The 13667-nt window shown below is 43.2% G+C and overlaps 1 protein-coding gene across 8 annotated transcripts in view; it reads right to left on the bottom strand.

The window, feature by feature from the left end:
- The window catches only part of Dgkd (diacylglycerol kinase delta), a 96817-nt gene that overhangs the window by 42482 nt on the left and 40668 nt on the right, over positions 1 to 13667 (bottom strand). The window contains exon 2 of one of the 8 annotated variants that reach the window (XM_060368809.1): positions 6802 to 6860. The exons of 6 other annotated variants lie outside the window; for them this stretch is intronic. The gene's annotated coding sequence lies outside the window, so the exon portion shown is untranslated. Of the gene's footprint in view, positions 1 to 6801; positions 6861 to 11670; positions 11750 to 13667 lie in introns of those variants that run through there. One more of the 8 variants, XM_060368808.1, reaches the window with a different exon arrangement.

Here is a 13667-nt window from a genome sequence, read left to right as displayed (position 1 = left end):
CAGGCAGATTATCGCAGCAGCTAGGATGTATACAGACCCTCAAACACAGGAACAGACACCAACACCAACACCACAGCTTTGTAGAAGGAGCTCAAGACAAGTCACAGGGCTCCGCAACCCTATCACTGTCAAGTCTGTGGCCATGATTGGAAACCTTGGCAGGACAGCTGCCACATGCTTATTTCAGTCCCCCAATGAAACTGGGAGCAAGAAGCGCTGAAAGGGGGAAGTGGACACAGGCTCCCACTCCTAATCAAGAAGCTATCTGCAATTGACACCTGATTATAAAAGAAAAGTTTGTTTTCTTCAATGGAATGTCATTGGGTATATTAACCACATATGGGAAGGTCCATGCCCAGAAGTAGTTGGCCAACAAAAATGGATCCATTGGTATTTTGTGGACATTTTGTCTCATATTGCTTTGTTTTGGGTATTTTTTTTCTTGTTGGTCTTTTGCTTGTATATTATGTTTTCTGATTTTTATTTTTATTGGTTGTGAATATTTCTAGTGTTTTTTTCTTTTCTTTTTCTTAATTCTGATTTGTTTGGGTTTTGGTTCTGTTTGCCTGTTTGCTTACTAATAGAGGGGACACAGAGTTGGGTGAGTGGGAAGGTAAGAAGAACCTAGGAAAAGTCAGGGAAGAAACCTCAAAATATATTGTATTAAAAAAATCCAATTTAAAAAAAAATAAAAAAGAGCGGGGCATAGTGGTGCAAGCCTGTAATCCCAGTGCTCAGGGAGGCAGATGCAGGCAGATCTTATGAGTTCAAAGCCAGCCTGGTCTACAGAGCAAGTCCAGGAGAGCCAGGGAAACCCTGCAGGGAGGGGGAAGAACAACAACAGCTGGAAGCAAGCAAGGGCTGCATCACAGCTGACAGGTGCCACCAAAGCAAAGTCATCTGAACAGTCCACCCTTTCAGTCCAGGAAGCAAACCCCAGGCATGGAGCAAACAGCCCAGCATGTAATCTATCACAAAGTCTTTTGTTTAAAAAAAAAAAAAAAGCAAAAGAGAAGGGGAAGGGTGCTGGAGAGATGGATGAGAGGTTAAGAGAGCTTGCTGCTCTTCCAGAGGTCCTGAGTTCAATTCCCAGCAACCACATGGTGGGGTCATAACCATCTATAATGAGATCTGGTGCCCTCTGCTGGTGTGGAGGCAGAGTACTGTACAGAACACTGTATACATAATAAATTAATAAATCTTAAAAAAAATAATAAAGCAGGTGCTGAAGAGATGGCTCAGAGGTTAAGAGCACTGGCCATTCTTCCAAGGGTCCTGAGTTCAATTCCCAGCAACCACATGGTGGGTCATAACCATCTACAATGAGACCTGGTGCCCATCTCTCTAGCCCCTAAAAATAAATCTTTAAAAAGTAAAATAAATCAAAAGGAGAAAGTTCTACTTACTAATGAAAAATGATAAACAGTTTTTCATATCAGTTGCATCATTAGGTTCAATTGTGTTTAGCTGTGGAAAAACTTCAGCAGTGTTAACCTTGGTGAGTGTGTGGGATGTGCCTCAGGGAGGAAGAGAAGCTCCTACAAAAGGTACCTCTGGGAAGCCCAGGGAAACACCTTCAGGGAAACAGCAATCTTGTGACAGTTAACCAGCACGCAGAAGTCAAAACAAACAGGTTCTATCCAAGAGGCACGAGAAATAATCGAGAAATCTAAACCAGAGAGGTTATGACATGTTCCCTGATGGACATTCCTGCTGTCTATCAGAGGTTACAGCATGCACATCCATGATACAGAAAGACACTCTTGGTCCAACAAGCATCAAAAGCAAATCAACAAGTGTATAACTGAGAGGCTTCATAAACCTAAATTCTCATGTATCCTTCCTTACAGGACATGAGCTGAGACTACTGGTTTGTATCAGGACTTTCCAACCCTAGCATTATTATATTTTGAATCAAATAATTCTTTGCTATAGGGCTGTCCATACAAAGCTGTAGTAGCTGGGTGAGGTGACAAATCTCTGTGTAAACCCAGCACTTGAAAGGCAGAAAGCAGATCTCTGTAAGTTCAAGGCCAGCCAAGGCTATAGAGTATTTCCAAAAAGCAAAACAAAACAACAAAAATAAATCTGTAGGAGTTGAGGAGCTATATAACAAGCATCCTGTACTCTACCCTCTAGAGGCCAGCAGCACACAACAGCCAATGTGTCTCCAAATAGGCCTTTCAGGACACTGCACCCCCCAACTCCTTATCCCCCTGACGCTTTAGAATCCATGTTTGAGGTTCACATAATGCTCCTCATTTCTAGACTCTCAACTATAAAACTTATATTTTAAAAAGGATTTTAAAAAAATGAAATAGCACGGTGGAAACACTCCATGTTTTTTTGATAGGATACAATGGGTTCCTAAAATCCCTCTCACTGTTCATAAACATAAATGAAAACCATCAGAACTATGGAGCAGCCACTTAGACCCTACACAATTATAATCAAAGAAATAACTGCAATCCCTATGGTTTTTTAATATATAAATTTTAAGCCTTAAGGACACAGATCTCAGTAAATTTAGATATTTACCTCTTATAAAAGCTTAATAGGTAGAAGTCACTGTGGGCAGTTCCAGAAACAAGAAAAAGGCAAGCTCAGCCTTTTTCAAGCTCAGTTTCAAGCACAGTGTGCTGTGGGGAGGGTGTTGTCAATCCTGAGAGCCTTGCTGGAAAAAGCCCTGCAGCAGAAAGGCAAGTACTCCTGCTGCAGGTTACAAGGGATGGTAAGGGGAATGGGATGGAAAAGCTTTGGCCTTAATTCTGACAGCTACTAAGCCATATTTATCCACTTTTCTCTGCCAGTATTTATTTGATGGAATTCTGTATATGTCCAAGGACACCACCAACATCAGTACAATTAAAGGGGGAACTAACTGGGCAACCACCATAGCCCAAATCCTGTATTCAGTCCTGTGACCACTGGAAGTAGACCTGACTGAGCAGTGATACTCCCAGCGCAGAGAAGTAAGGGCGGTAGCTCACTGGCCATACCTTTACTTATAAATCTGTCTTGAGCTCTTTCTAAGCTCAACACTCAACAGGAGTTAAATAAACTATTCCCATAGCATGAGATGTAAACAGAAAACAAAAAGCTGTACAGGAGCCACAGGAAATTTGTGAAGGGCCATGTTCATACCATACACATCTAAACTAATAATGCCTGAGACAGCAACCTTTATGTTAGGTATACTTTATCACAATAAAAAAGCTTGCAGGAACATAGAGAAGTATATATTTATATTATACAACACACACATCTTAAAAAAAAACAAACAATTAAAAGCAGAGCACACAGAGATGACATGAAAGTTCATATTTCAATGGGACTACCAGATCTTTTTCTCTTCCTTCTGATCTATTTTTTTTTGTTGTTGTTGTTGTTTTGTTTTTTTCAGTCTACAGCAAAGATGTTTGTATTAGCTACTTTTCTACTTATCATGGTGAAGAAGCATGGCAGCAGGTAGTAAGGTAGCAGGAACAGTTGAGAGCTCACATTTTAAATAAGCAGCAAGCAAAAAGGCAAGACTTGAAATGGGCACCACCAGCCTGCCTTTCAGGGGCCTAGCAACCTCTGATGTCATCACTTGCCAAGTACATGCCAGGTGTGTGTGGGATAAAAAGGATAAAAAGGACCCCAACAGTTTCTTATTCTTACTCTTGGTCTCTCTCTGTCTCTTTCTGTCTGATTCTCCTGCTCTGTCTCTTGGTCTCTGTCTCTTTCTCTGCCCTCATAGCTAGCTCACTCAGGTTCTAACTCCTCTCCGCTTCCCTTCCCCCTACATAAGCCTCCTTGTACCAAGCCTGTTGAATGGCATGTATTTCCTCACATATAACACACCTCTCCCAGCAAGGCTGAGAGATCTTCTTAGAAAACGGGGCAAAAAGATTTTAAGAACCAGAGGTGGTAGATGACTACAAGTAAACAGCACTTTTCAAATACAACACGTATGAACTCATAGTGGTTGCAACAGCATGTACAAGGCCAATGCGGCCTCAAACCAGACAAAAGCCCAGCATCGGGGGGTTGGGGGAGTTGTCATGAAGTTCCGTTCTTAGTAGAAGAGCTATTACCATTAAATGGCTGCTAGGAGAGAAAGAATCAGGTTTTCATTTTGTTTTGAGGGTGTGACTCCTGATAGGACAATCACACTCCAAAAGGGAGGACCCACACCCAAGAATACTCAGAACACAAACTGGACTCCACGTGTTTAAAAAAAAGAGAACAGAAAGCTGGGCAGGTTAGGGAGGTAAGGGTGGAACTAGGAGGAACTGAAGGATGGTGAATATGATACAAATATTTTTGTATAAAATTCTCAAAAAATTAATTAAAATTTTTTGTTTTTTTATTTTGTTTTTTGAGATGTGTGTCGCTGTATACCTTGCTCTGTAAAGCAGGCTGGCCTCCAACTCACAGAGATCCCAGCCTGCCTCTGCCTCTCCTAGTGCTAGGATTGCAGGCACATGGCGACAGTGCCTCACATAAAATATTTTTAAAATGGGTTGGAGAGATGGTTCAGCCTTTAAAGGCTAAGGCTCACAACCAATAACAACAACAACACTAAATGCATTCTGAGAGCATCAATCAAGCATGGGCAAACTACAACCTGATAACTGTTCACTTACATACTGTCTACGACCACATACAGCAGAGTTGAAAAGTTCTCACAGAGCTTCCATAGACCACAAGGATGAAACTACTGGCTCTTTCTAGGAAAACCTGGCTGTTGACCCCATATATAATTTGCTGGTAGTAGACAGCTTAGGAGTAAAAAGGTGAATTAGAAATTAGCATTAATTAGAAATTGGCACAACTTAAATAAAGGCATTTGCCCCTTCTCCTGACAAAACCAGGGTTGATACCCCCAAAGGTCACCAGGAACTAGGCCTAAAAAGGTCACCCAAAAGTCACCAGGAACTAGTGATCCCACCCCGAGGTCACCAGAAAGTAGGTCACAGGTCACCAATTCCAAAAACAAGGTCATAAGATTCCATATTCAAGGAACAGCCTGAGGATAACCACAAGAAAGAGAAGGTATCTTATCTCAGGGCAGGCATTTGTGCTGAGCAGCCCACACGGTAGACATCGACACTGTAGACATTTCACTGCAAAGAAAGCACCTAGCATTCCTGAAGTCTATGGATAGCGCACTCGTGTTACATTAGGTAGCCAATCACTCTGTAACAGGCTTGCCCTTAACCAACTGGTCCTTCCTCAAATTCTAATAAAAACCCTAACGTGCAGCTGCTCAGAGCTTTCCTCTCTGATCTACTGTACTCCTGACGATGGAGAGACAGAGGCTTGAGCACAAATAAAGCTCTTTGCTCTTGCGTATGTGGTCTGGCTCCAGATGGTGTTTGGGGACCTTAAGATCTGAGTATAACACTCCCTTCTCTGTCTCTGCCTCTGTCTCCACAAAGGTGGATCCCTGAGTGTTCTTTGTAGAGTACATACAAGGTAAACTCAGATCTAAACCATTCCTGCTACCAGGAAGGTCCTATCTAACTGTGCACTTACTAAGTAATCTGGAATGAAAGCCTTACAGATATTTTAAAATGCCATCTATACTTAAGCATAACTTCCAAACATACCTTAACATTCTTGGAGCTAAGTATACAAATATTTTAATTATACAAATATTAATTTGTATGTTCTCCTTCCTACTTTCCTGTGTTTGTCTGAGAAACTGACGGTGTTCTTCCACTGAGGTCAGTCCATTTGTGTAAGGTACTCTCTGATTCTGCTGCTGGGAAATACCTAGGACAACAGAGGCAGAACTCAGAGGCTGTATCTGGCCTGTTACCTCCCTCAGGTAGCCAGGCCAGAGAGACAATCAGCCCCAGGACAATCTAGAAAATATGGTCGGTCAGTCACTCACTGCACAACAAAACTGCCCCATTCCTTCTGGCCAAGCCATCATGGCCAGATGGAAGAGTGGTCACTGTTTCTCCCCCAAAAATGCTCCTATGGAACGTTATGACTACATTCCTTTGAGCACACATACCACAAAAAGTCTAATTTTGTCACTGTAGAGCCAAGCTATAGGACTAAAGAGACAAGGCAAGGACCTCCACATTGAGACATTCCTCTTCAGTCTCACAGTTGTCACGCTGTCCTCTCACAACCAGTCTGAACTAAGCTCACAGAATCACAGCAAGTGCCCTTGCTGGAAGTCCATCTGTGATTATCTCCTTTCACACAAAGAAAATGGACACTCAAGGCAGAGTGAGAGCAAAAAAACAGTTGGCACTTATCCAGGACATGCTGTGGTTTGTGGGGTTTCTCCTGGAGGGACTGAGTGCCTGCCAATAAACCCTGTCATGGATGCAATTGGCGCATGAACTTGGGACTCTAACACAGCTATCCTTTAAATCCAGATCAGAAAAAGAAGAGACGCTGAGAAGTACAGCTGTTCTTCCATGTTGCCAGCCCTGACCAAGGAAACCTTAATCCTAGGCCCAAGATCTTGGCTGCAAATACATGAATACCTCAGGATCCCTTAAGAGGTACATGAGTAAGCCTCCTACAGAAGCCAAGAAACTGCACGCAAAATGGGGCTGTGCAGCATCCTAATAGGGAAAAAGTCCTATCTTTCAAGCTACCCTGTCCTCTGAAAATCCTTGATTCACATCCTTGGTCCAGGGGCTGTCACTTGTCAAATATACAGAAAAGGCTAGTTTAGACCACATCCCAAGGCAGGAAAGCCACCATATACAAGAACAAGCACCAAGGGAAGATGCTTCCTTTTTTACAGCTATCCCTTCCTCATGTCATTCACAAGCCGGATTGGATTACCTTTCTCTTCTTACCAAACTTAGAATTGCTTCTTTACTCCTCTTGGTGCGTCAAAAAGACTGTTAAAAAAGAGAGAGAGAAAAAGAGAAGAAGAAGAAGGTATTCTAACTACAGGATTTAAGATTTTAAAAGACCTGAAAAGAAACAATTTAAAACTTTCCCCATGGACAAATCCTCACTCAGGGGCCTTGAGTACCAGGTCATGAGCATATCACAGGATATGAGCAACCAAAGTGAGAGAGCCTGACTTGCAGGTGGCTAGGGCAGCCAGAGTGACTGAGGAGCCATCTCCCCTTGTTATACACAGCCAGGACACTGTCCCACATCAATGAAACCACGGCAGCTTCTCAGAAATGCCAAGGGATAGAACTAGAAAAATAATAAACCAGTTAACCCAACTTTGCTCCAGGCATGACCTGGAAGGAGAGAATACATCCAAGAACACCTCCCACAGGTGGAGTGAAGAGGGGGAAGACATAAACAATCCAGTGTAGACAAAACCGAAGTCTCAACAGATGGTGCTCATTTCCAAAACATGAATTCATTATCAGAAACCAAAACGTAAGGTTAAAATCTGAATGGTTGAACACTTACCTAACACAGACAAGACTCTGGGTTCAACCAATATTTAGAAAAAGAAAAAAATATTAAGATGTATTATCAAAAACTTTGCCCACATTTAATGTTTTACTAGTAAATTCTAGTAAACATTAAGAAGATAGTATACATATACACACAGTTTATCAGAAAACAACAGGTATACCCACTGACTCTTCATTTTTAAAGATATTATATAAAGTCAGCTAACCCTAAACACCAAACCTTGACAAAGAAAAAGACAATGACAATGGAAGAAAATAAGTAGGGGAGGATACAACTCAATGTACTTCATGTATATAGATGGAAAATTCTTAACAAAATATAAGTGTCATGTCCAAGGACTGGAGCATTCCATTATAAACATCAAGCTTGCTGAGCATGGTAGCACATGCTCTTAATTCCAGCACTCGGGAGGCAGACCTCTGTGAGTTCCTGGATAGCCTGATCTACACAAGCAGTCCTCAGGCCAGCCAAGGCTACATAATGAGACCTTGTTTCAAAAACGAAGAAAGAAGAAAGAGGGAGGGAGGAGGGAGGGAGGGAGGAGGGAGGGAGGGAGGGAGGGAGGGAGGGAGGGAGGGGGGAGGGAGGGAGGGAGGGAGGAGGGAGGGAGGGAAGGAAGAAGAGAAGGAGGGAGGGAGGGAAGGAGGGAGGGAAGGAGGGAGGGAGGGAGGGAAGGAAGGAAGGAAGGAAGGAAGGAAGGAAGGAAGGAAGGAAGGAAGGAAGGAAGAAGGGAAGGAAGGAGGGAGGGAAGGAGGGAGGGAGGGAAGGAGGGAGGGAAGGAGGGAGGGAGGGAAGGAGGGAAGGAGGGAGGGAGGGAGGCTGGTTTAAGAAAGAAAGAAAAAGAGAGAAAGAGAAAAAAAGGAAAGAAAGAGAAGGAAGGAAAGAGAAAGAAAGAAAAGAAGGAAGAGAGGGAGAGAGGGAGGGAGGGAGGGAGGGAGGGAGGGAGGGAGGGAGGGAGGGAGGGAGGAGAAAAGGGAAAGAAAGATAGATCAATCTTCCAGAGCTGAAGAGATGCTCTTCAGACCATGTGAAGAGAGGACCCAGGTTCGATTCCCAGCACAGACATGGTAGCTTACAACCACCTGTTAACTCCAGCTCCAGAGAACCTGAAGGCCTCTTCTGGCCTCCAAGACAACACGCATGCATGCAGTACCCTGACATATTCACCAACAAAACACTCGCAATACATAAAATAAAAAGTAAATAAATGACAAAGCATGAGATTAGGGTATGGACAGACATGAAGACCAGAAAAGCAGAATAAGAATCTAGAGGGTTGGGTAGGAGCTCATTCCTCTAATCCCAACTTGGAAAGCTAAGCAGAAAGATCACTATGGGTTCAAGGCTAGTCTGAACTCACTGTATACAGTGAGTGTGAGACACGCCTGTGCTACATAGTGAAATCCTATGTCAAAGTGCACACTTGCATGCATGCACTGAAAACACTCATAAATACAAGGTCACTGGACTTCTGACCACGGAAACACTAAATGCAATAAAATGTTTCTCCAATAAATGCTGCAGGAAAAAGCTGACATCCATGTAGAAACATCAACTCTGCACCTTACACCAGACACAAAATCAGTTGGGTACAGATCTAAGTGTATAATATCATGCTACAAAACCGAAGGGAAGGAGGGAGAGATGGAGGGAAGGTGGGAGGGAGGGGGGAGAGAGAGAGAGAGAGAAAGAAAGAAAGAAAGAAAGAAAGAAAGAAAGAAAGAAAGAAAGAGAAAGAAAGAAAAAGACTTCTTAGGTAGAAATTAGGAGGTTGTCAAATCCAATTGCACAAAAGACTTATTCTAAAGATGCCATTAAGAAAAGTTAGCAGACTGTGGAGAATAGCCACAAGACAGCTACCAGACATCTAGAATATATTAATAGTCCCACACAAAAACAAAATAATTCAAGCGTAAACGTCACAAAATAAGATACACAAAAGCACATGAAGAGCTGCACATGCTGCAAGAATATAGCTCCATGTTAGGAAAGGGGCTGCCTCGCACGAGTGAGGTCCTCCTCCCATACCAACTGCTGATGGCACAGGCAACTGAAGGACCTTGGGTCCATTGCTGGAAAGAACGTAAAAAACACAACCTCACTCTGGGCATGGCTGTTTATGCCCTTAATTCCAGCATTCAGAAGGTAGAGGCAGGTGGATCTCTGTGAGTTGGAGGCCAGCCTGGTCTACAAATCAAGTCCAGTATAGCCAAGGCTATACAGAGAAATCCTGTCTCGAAAATCAAAATAAAAACCTCTCCAGAAGACAGCAGAATTATGTTTTAATATTAATTTATATTTCTAGTCATATGTATCTATGTATAAATGTATGTCTGTGTAGGCATTTGTGCAGGTGAGTATAATGCCCTCTGAGTCAGAAGGCATCGGACCCCCTCAAGCGGGACTTGCAGGCAGTTGTTAGCTTTGTTATAGGTAGTTGGACCCAAACTTGAGCCCGCTGTAACAGTAGCCAGTGCTTTTAATGGCTGAGCCAGCTCGCCAGACCCTAAATAAATTATTTTTATTTTACTTATTTATTTATCTGTTAATTACTTTTGGTTTTCTGAGACAGGGTTTCTCTAGATAGCCCTGGCTGTCCTGAAACTCAATTCATATACCAAGCTGGCCTCAAACACAAAAGATTCACCTGTCCCTACCTCCCAAATGCTGGGACTAAAGGCAAGTGCCACCATGCCTGGCTTAATAAAAAAAAAAAAAAACAAAACAAAAAACTTACTTTGGAAGTGATAGAAATATTTATTATAACTTGACTATGACAAGTTTCAGAATGTGTGACTCTGAGCAGGTATACATGAAAATTCATACACCTTAAGTATTACAGTGGATGATGTATTTCTGCATCTATTAAGCTATAAGAACGTTTTGTTCTCAGCTTGTGCTAGCACACTGGAGCACTCATTAAAGATCATTATGAACCTTTCTAATGACTGGTGTGACCATACAGCTGATCATCCAATCCAGGAAGTGTATGCAAATGAAAGTGGAATCTGAAAATAAGTAATAGTGTTAGGCCTCTACATCCACCTGTGTGAACTGGCATGCCCTGGACAAATCAGCATGCAGGCTATAGGAACAACAAACAGCCAATCTAGTCTTGGTGCGATTAGATTTTTCCTGAATAGAGCAGGCCCTGAAGTTCACTCTGAGAAAGATAGTGCAAGGCTGGCAGCAAGCTGTTCCCATGCCCTCACTGAACACCTAAGAAACAGGCCGGTAGGACTGAGCGAACAGGAGAAACAAACGCCCTACCTCCAAGGTCATGTCACTTCAGTTTGTTTGTTTGTTTGTTTAGATGAAAAAGTCAAAGAACCTGCAGAGCAACCCCCACTCCTAATTAATTATCTTCCAAATGTCTGAGTGTCCTGATCCTCCCTTAATAACCTTTGCAGCCTTGAACAATGAGCCCATAGAAAAGGCTGTGCCAACTTCTCTAAAGCAAAGTCCAGCAGGGCGGGGGTGGGCTGGGCCTAGCCCTGGGTGCAGCCCTACACGGGGCACTTTTTACAGCAGGCTGTATGGAGGGCACCCTGATATCTCTCTGAGGTAGCAACCACAGCTCCTGAGTCCTATCTGAACATGGGACTCACACTTTTGAGTTTTCTTCAAATGGGAGGCAAGACACACTGAGTCAGTAAACAGCAAGCACAGAGTATTGTCCTAACTTGGTTTAAGCTGTTTCAAGAAAATAAAGAGCTCACACCACTGTACTCTGAAAAACTAGGCAGACAGTTAGGAATTTTTTCCAAGTGATTTTCTAAAGAATGACACCGTATTTCTAAGGTCAAAAACAAGACAGATAGGACTTGGCTCTGTCACACCACAGGCAATTTATCAAAAAGCACTTGGTCTAACAAGTAGTTATTAATTTCACAGGTACTCTTAAGAAAGATTCAATCAGATCTAAGGCCTTTCCACTTGTCATTTATTGAAGAAAAAAAAACTTCAGAAAACTATTAGTTTTGACTAGAATCAAATGGCACTCATTCAACTGTCTGCTTATGTTTTCTTTGCCATTTGTAAAGAAAGACAAGTGAATATTAACAATAAACACACACATTTTCATATATATATATATATATATATATATATATATATATATACACATACATACTCAACAGTCTGTAAACAGCTTAGATTTTACCCATAGCAACCCTCCTGATATTCAACCACATAGCTTGGGCAAGCAGCAAGACCTCACACCCAGACTCCATTCCAACCCACATCCACAGTGCACTCTCTGCTCACCAGCTGCTGGCTTCCAGGGAGACCAGTGTCTTCTCTCTGCCTAGAGTGACTATGAGAACTGGCCTAAGCCTGGCTTTTGGACCAGTTGTGTCCCAGGCGTGGGCACTGCCTCCAACAAAGCCACACACTTGGTAAACACACATGGCCACCAACCTGGCACAAGGCCTGGCCTTCTTCCTGCTATTGGACTTGGAGAGCACAGAATGGATTCTAAAGCATGGAGTGTTTTCTGGGTAAAAGTCCCTCTGCAAGGTTCCAACAAGCCCCTGCCACTAACCAAGGCAGGCTTTAACCATGCCCCCCCACTGTGCCAGCAGGCTACCTCAGGCTCATCACTGTGCTGGGGAGGAATGTACCAGCGTAAACTGCAGGTACCTGAGAAGGCGGCTGAGAAGTGCCTGACATCTCAGCTGAGATATGGCATGTGGGGGCAAAGTCAGGCTCCCTGGAACCCTAGCAAAACACAAGAAGGGCCCACTCCCAGTGGACAGGAAGGGGCTCCGACTATAGGGCAACAACACTTGGCCTACAAAATGACTCCAAGTACTCTCAAATGCAACTCTGCACACCTTCAGGCCCAGGCCAGCAGTCACAGGAACCAGGGAGTCTTTCCTAAGGGGAAATCTACCAAGTATGGACAGTTTTTTTCTTTCTCCAAGTCAAGGTGATTGGCTAGGGGTTTTGCCCAGGAAATATGAGAGATCTAAGCAAACTGAGAAGGAAAACCTATGTTGAAATCCAGATAAAGGTCACAGTTCCTCACAAAGCAAGCAGCGCTGACCACCAGTAGGCTGACATCTGCTGAGAACAGATGAGACTCTCAGGCCACCAGGAAGCCACCACTCACCCATAACCCTAAATAACAAACACACACCAGAACTACTGAGCAATTCTTCCAATCCATTACAATGCTCCTTTATTACTCAGCTAGCAATTAAACAAAGGCATCTCCTAGGTTATACTCATATAGCTCAGATTGGTCTCAAGTTCATCATTCTGCTTCAGCCTCCAAGTCCTAGCCTGCTCATCTCTAAGTAAGCATAATTTTTGTTCCTGCCATCCCTGTACAGATCAGATGACAGAATCTTTCAGCGTTGAGGTGTTTGCTTGTGAATTATGCACGTGTTTATGAGGTGCATGTGCCATGTGCATGGGTACATACTAGACAAGGGTCTATAGTATACTCTTGACTACCACTCTGTTACTTTTGAAGCCAGTTATCTCTCTAAACCTTTGGCTCATGTTTTCTCAGCAAGCCTCAGCAAGCCTCCTGTCTCCTCCTCCTCTGAGCTGGGGTCACAGGTGTAGATGGAATGTCCAGCCTGTTAAAAGTGTTCCAAGATCCAGACTTCAATCTTCTCATCTATACAGCAGCTAACCGCTGAGCCATCCCATAGCACTTCTTCAACATCTGAACACAAACTTCTACAGTGACTGTCCAGCAGGCTTCTAGCCTTCAGCCTCAGAATGAGGCTGCATCCACCGCTGGTCCCTCTTATTGGGATTTCTAGCTTTATGGACTACACACAGGTACTGGCTTCCCTGGCTCTCCAATCCTCTGATCCCTCTACAGTGGCCCATCATGCTCCATCAGCTGTTCCTTTGGAGAACCCTGACATTCATAAAACTCCTGAGGAAAACTGCTTACCCAACATCTATTCTCTGGCCACAGGCACTATCTATCAGCTCCATCTATAAAATCAGCCTCATCTGAAATCTTTTGGAATTCTAATAAATCAAACTAAGTGCTTACGTGTCAGCACATAAAACTCTTTAACGTTCCTGCTTAGCAGGGGTGAAGTAGAACTGGAAATGAGAGATGGCAAACATGTAGAGAAGGTTTTGTGCCAAGCCAACACCATGAAAAGACCCTAGTATTACTCCCACCTCACAGATGAGAAAACCTAAAAGAAGAAAAGACTCTTGTCACAGAGCTGGGGGAATACCTTAAGTGCAACATTGTGACACACCCCTGTAATGAAGAGGCTGAGGTGGAG

This window comes from Meriones unguiculatus, chromosome 15, assembly GCF_030254825.1.
Source record: "Meriones unguiculatus strain TT.TT164.6M chromosome 15, Bangor_MerUng_6.1, whole genome shotgun sequence".
NCBI lineage: Eukaryota > Metazoa > Chordata > Mammalia > Rodentia > Muridae > Meriones > Meriones unguiculatus.
This window is presented reverse-complemented; position numbering and strand designations above follow the sequence as displayed.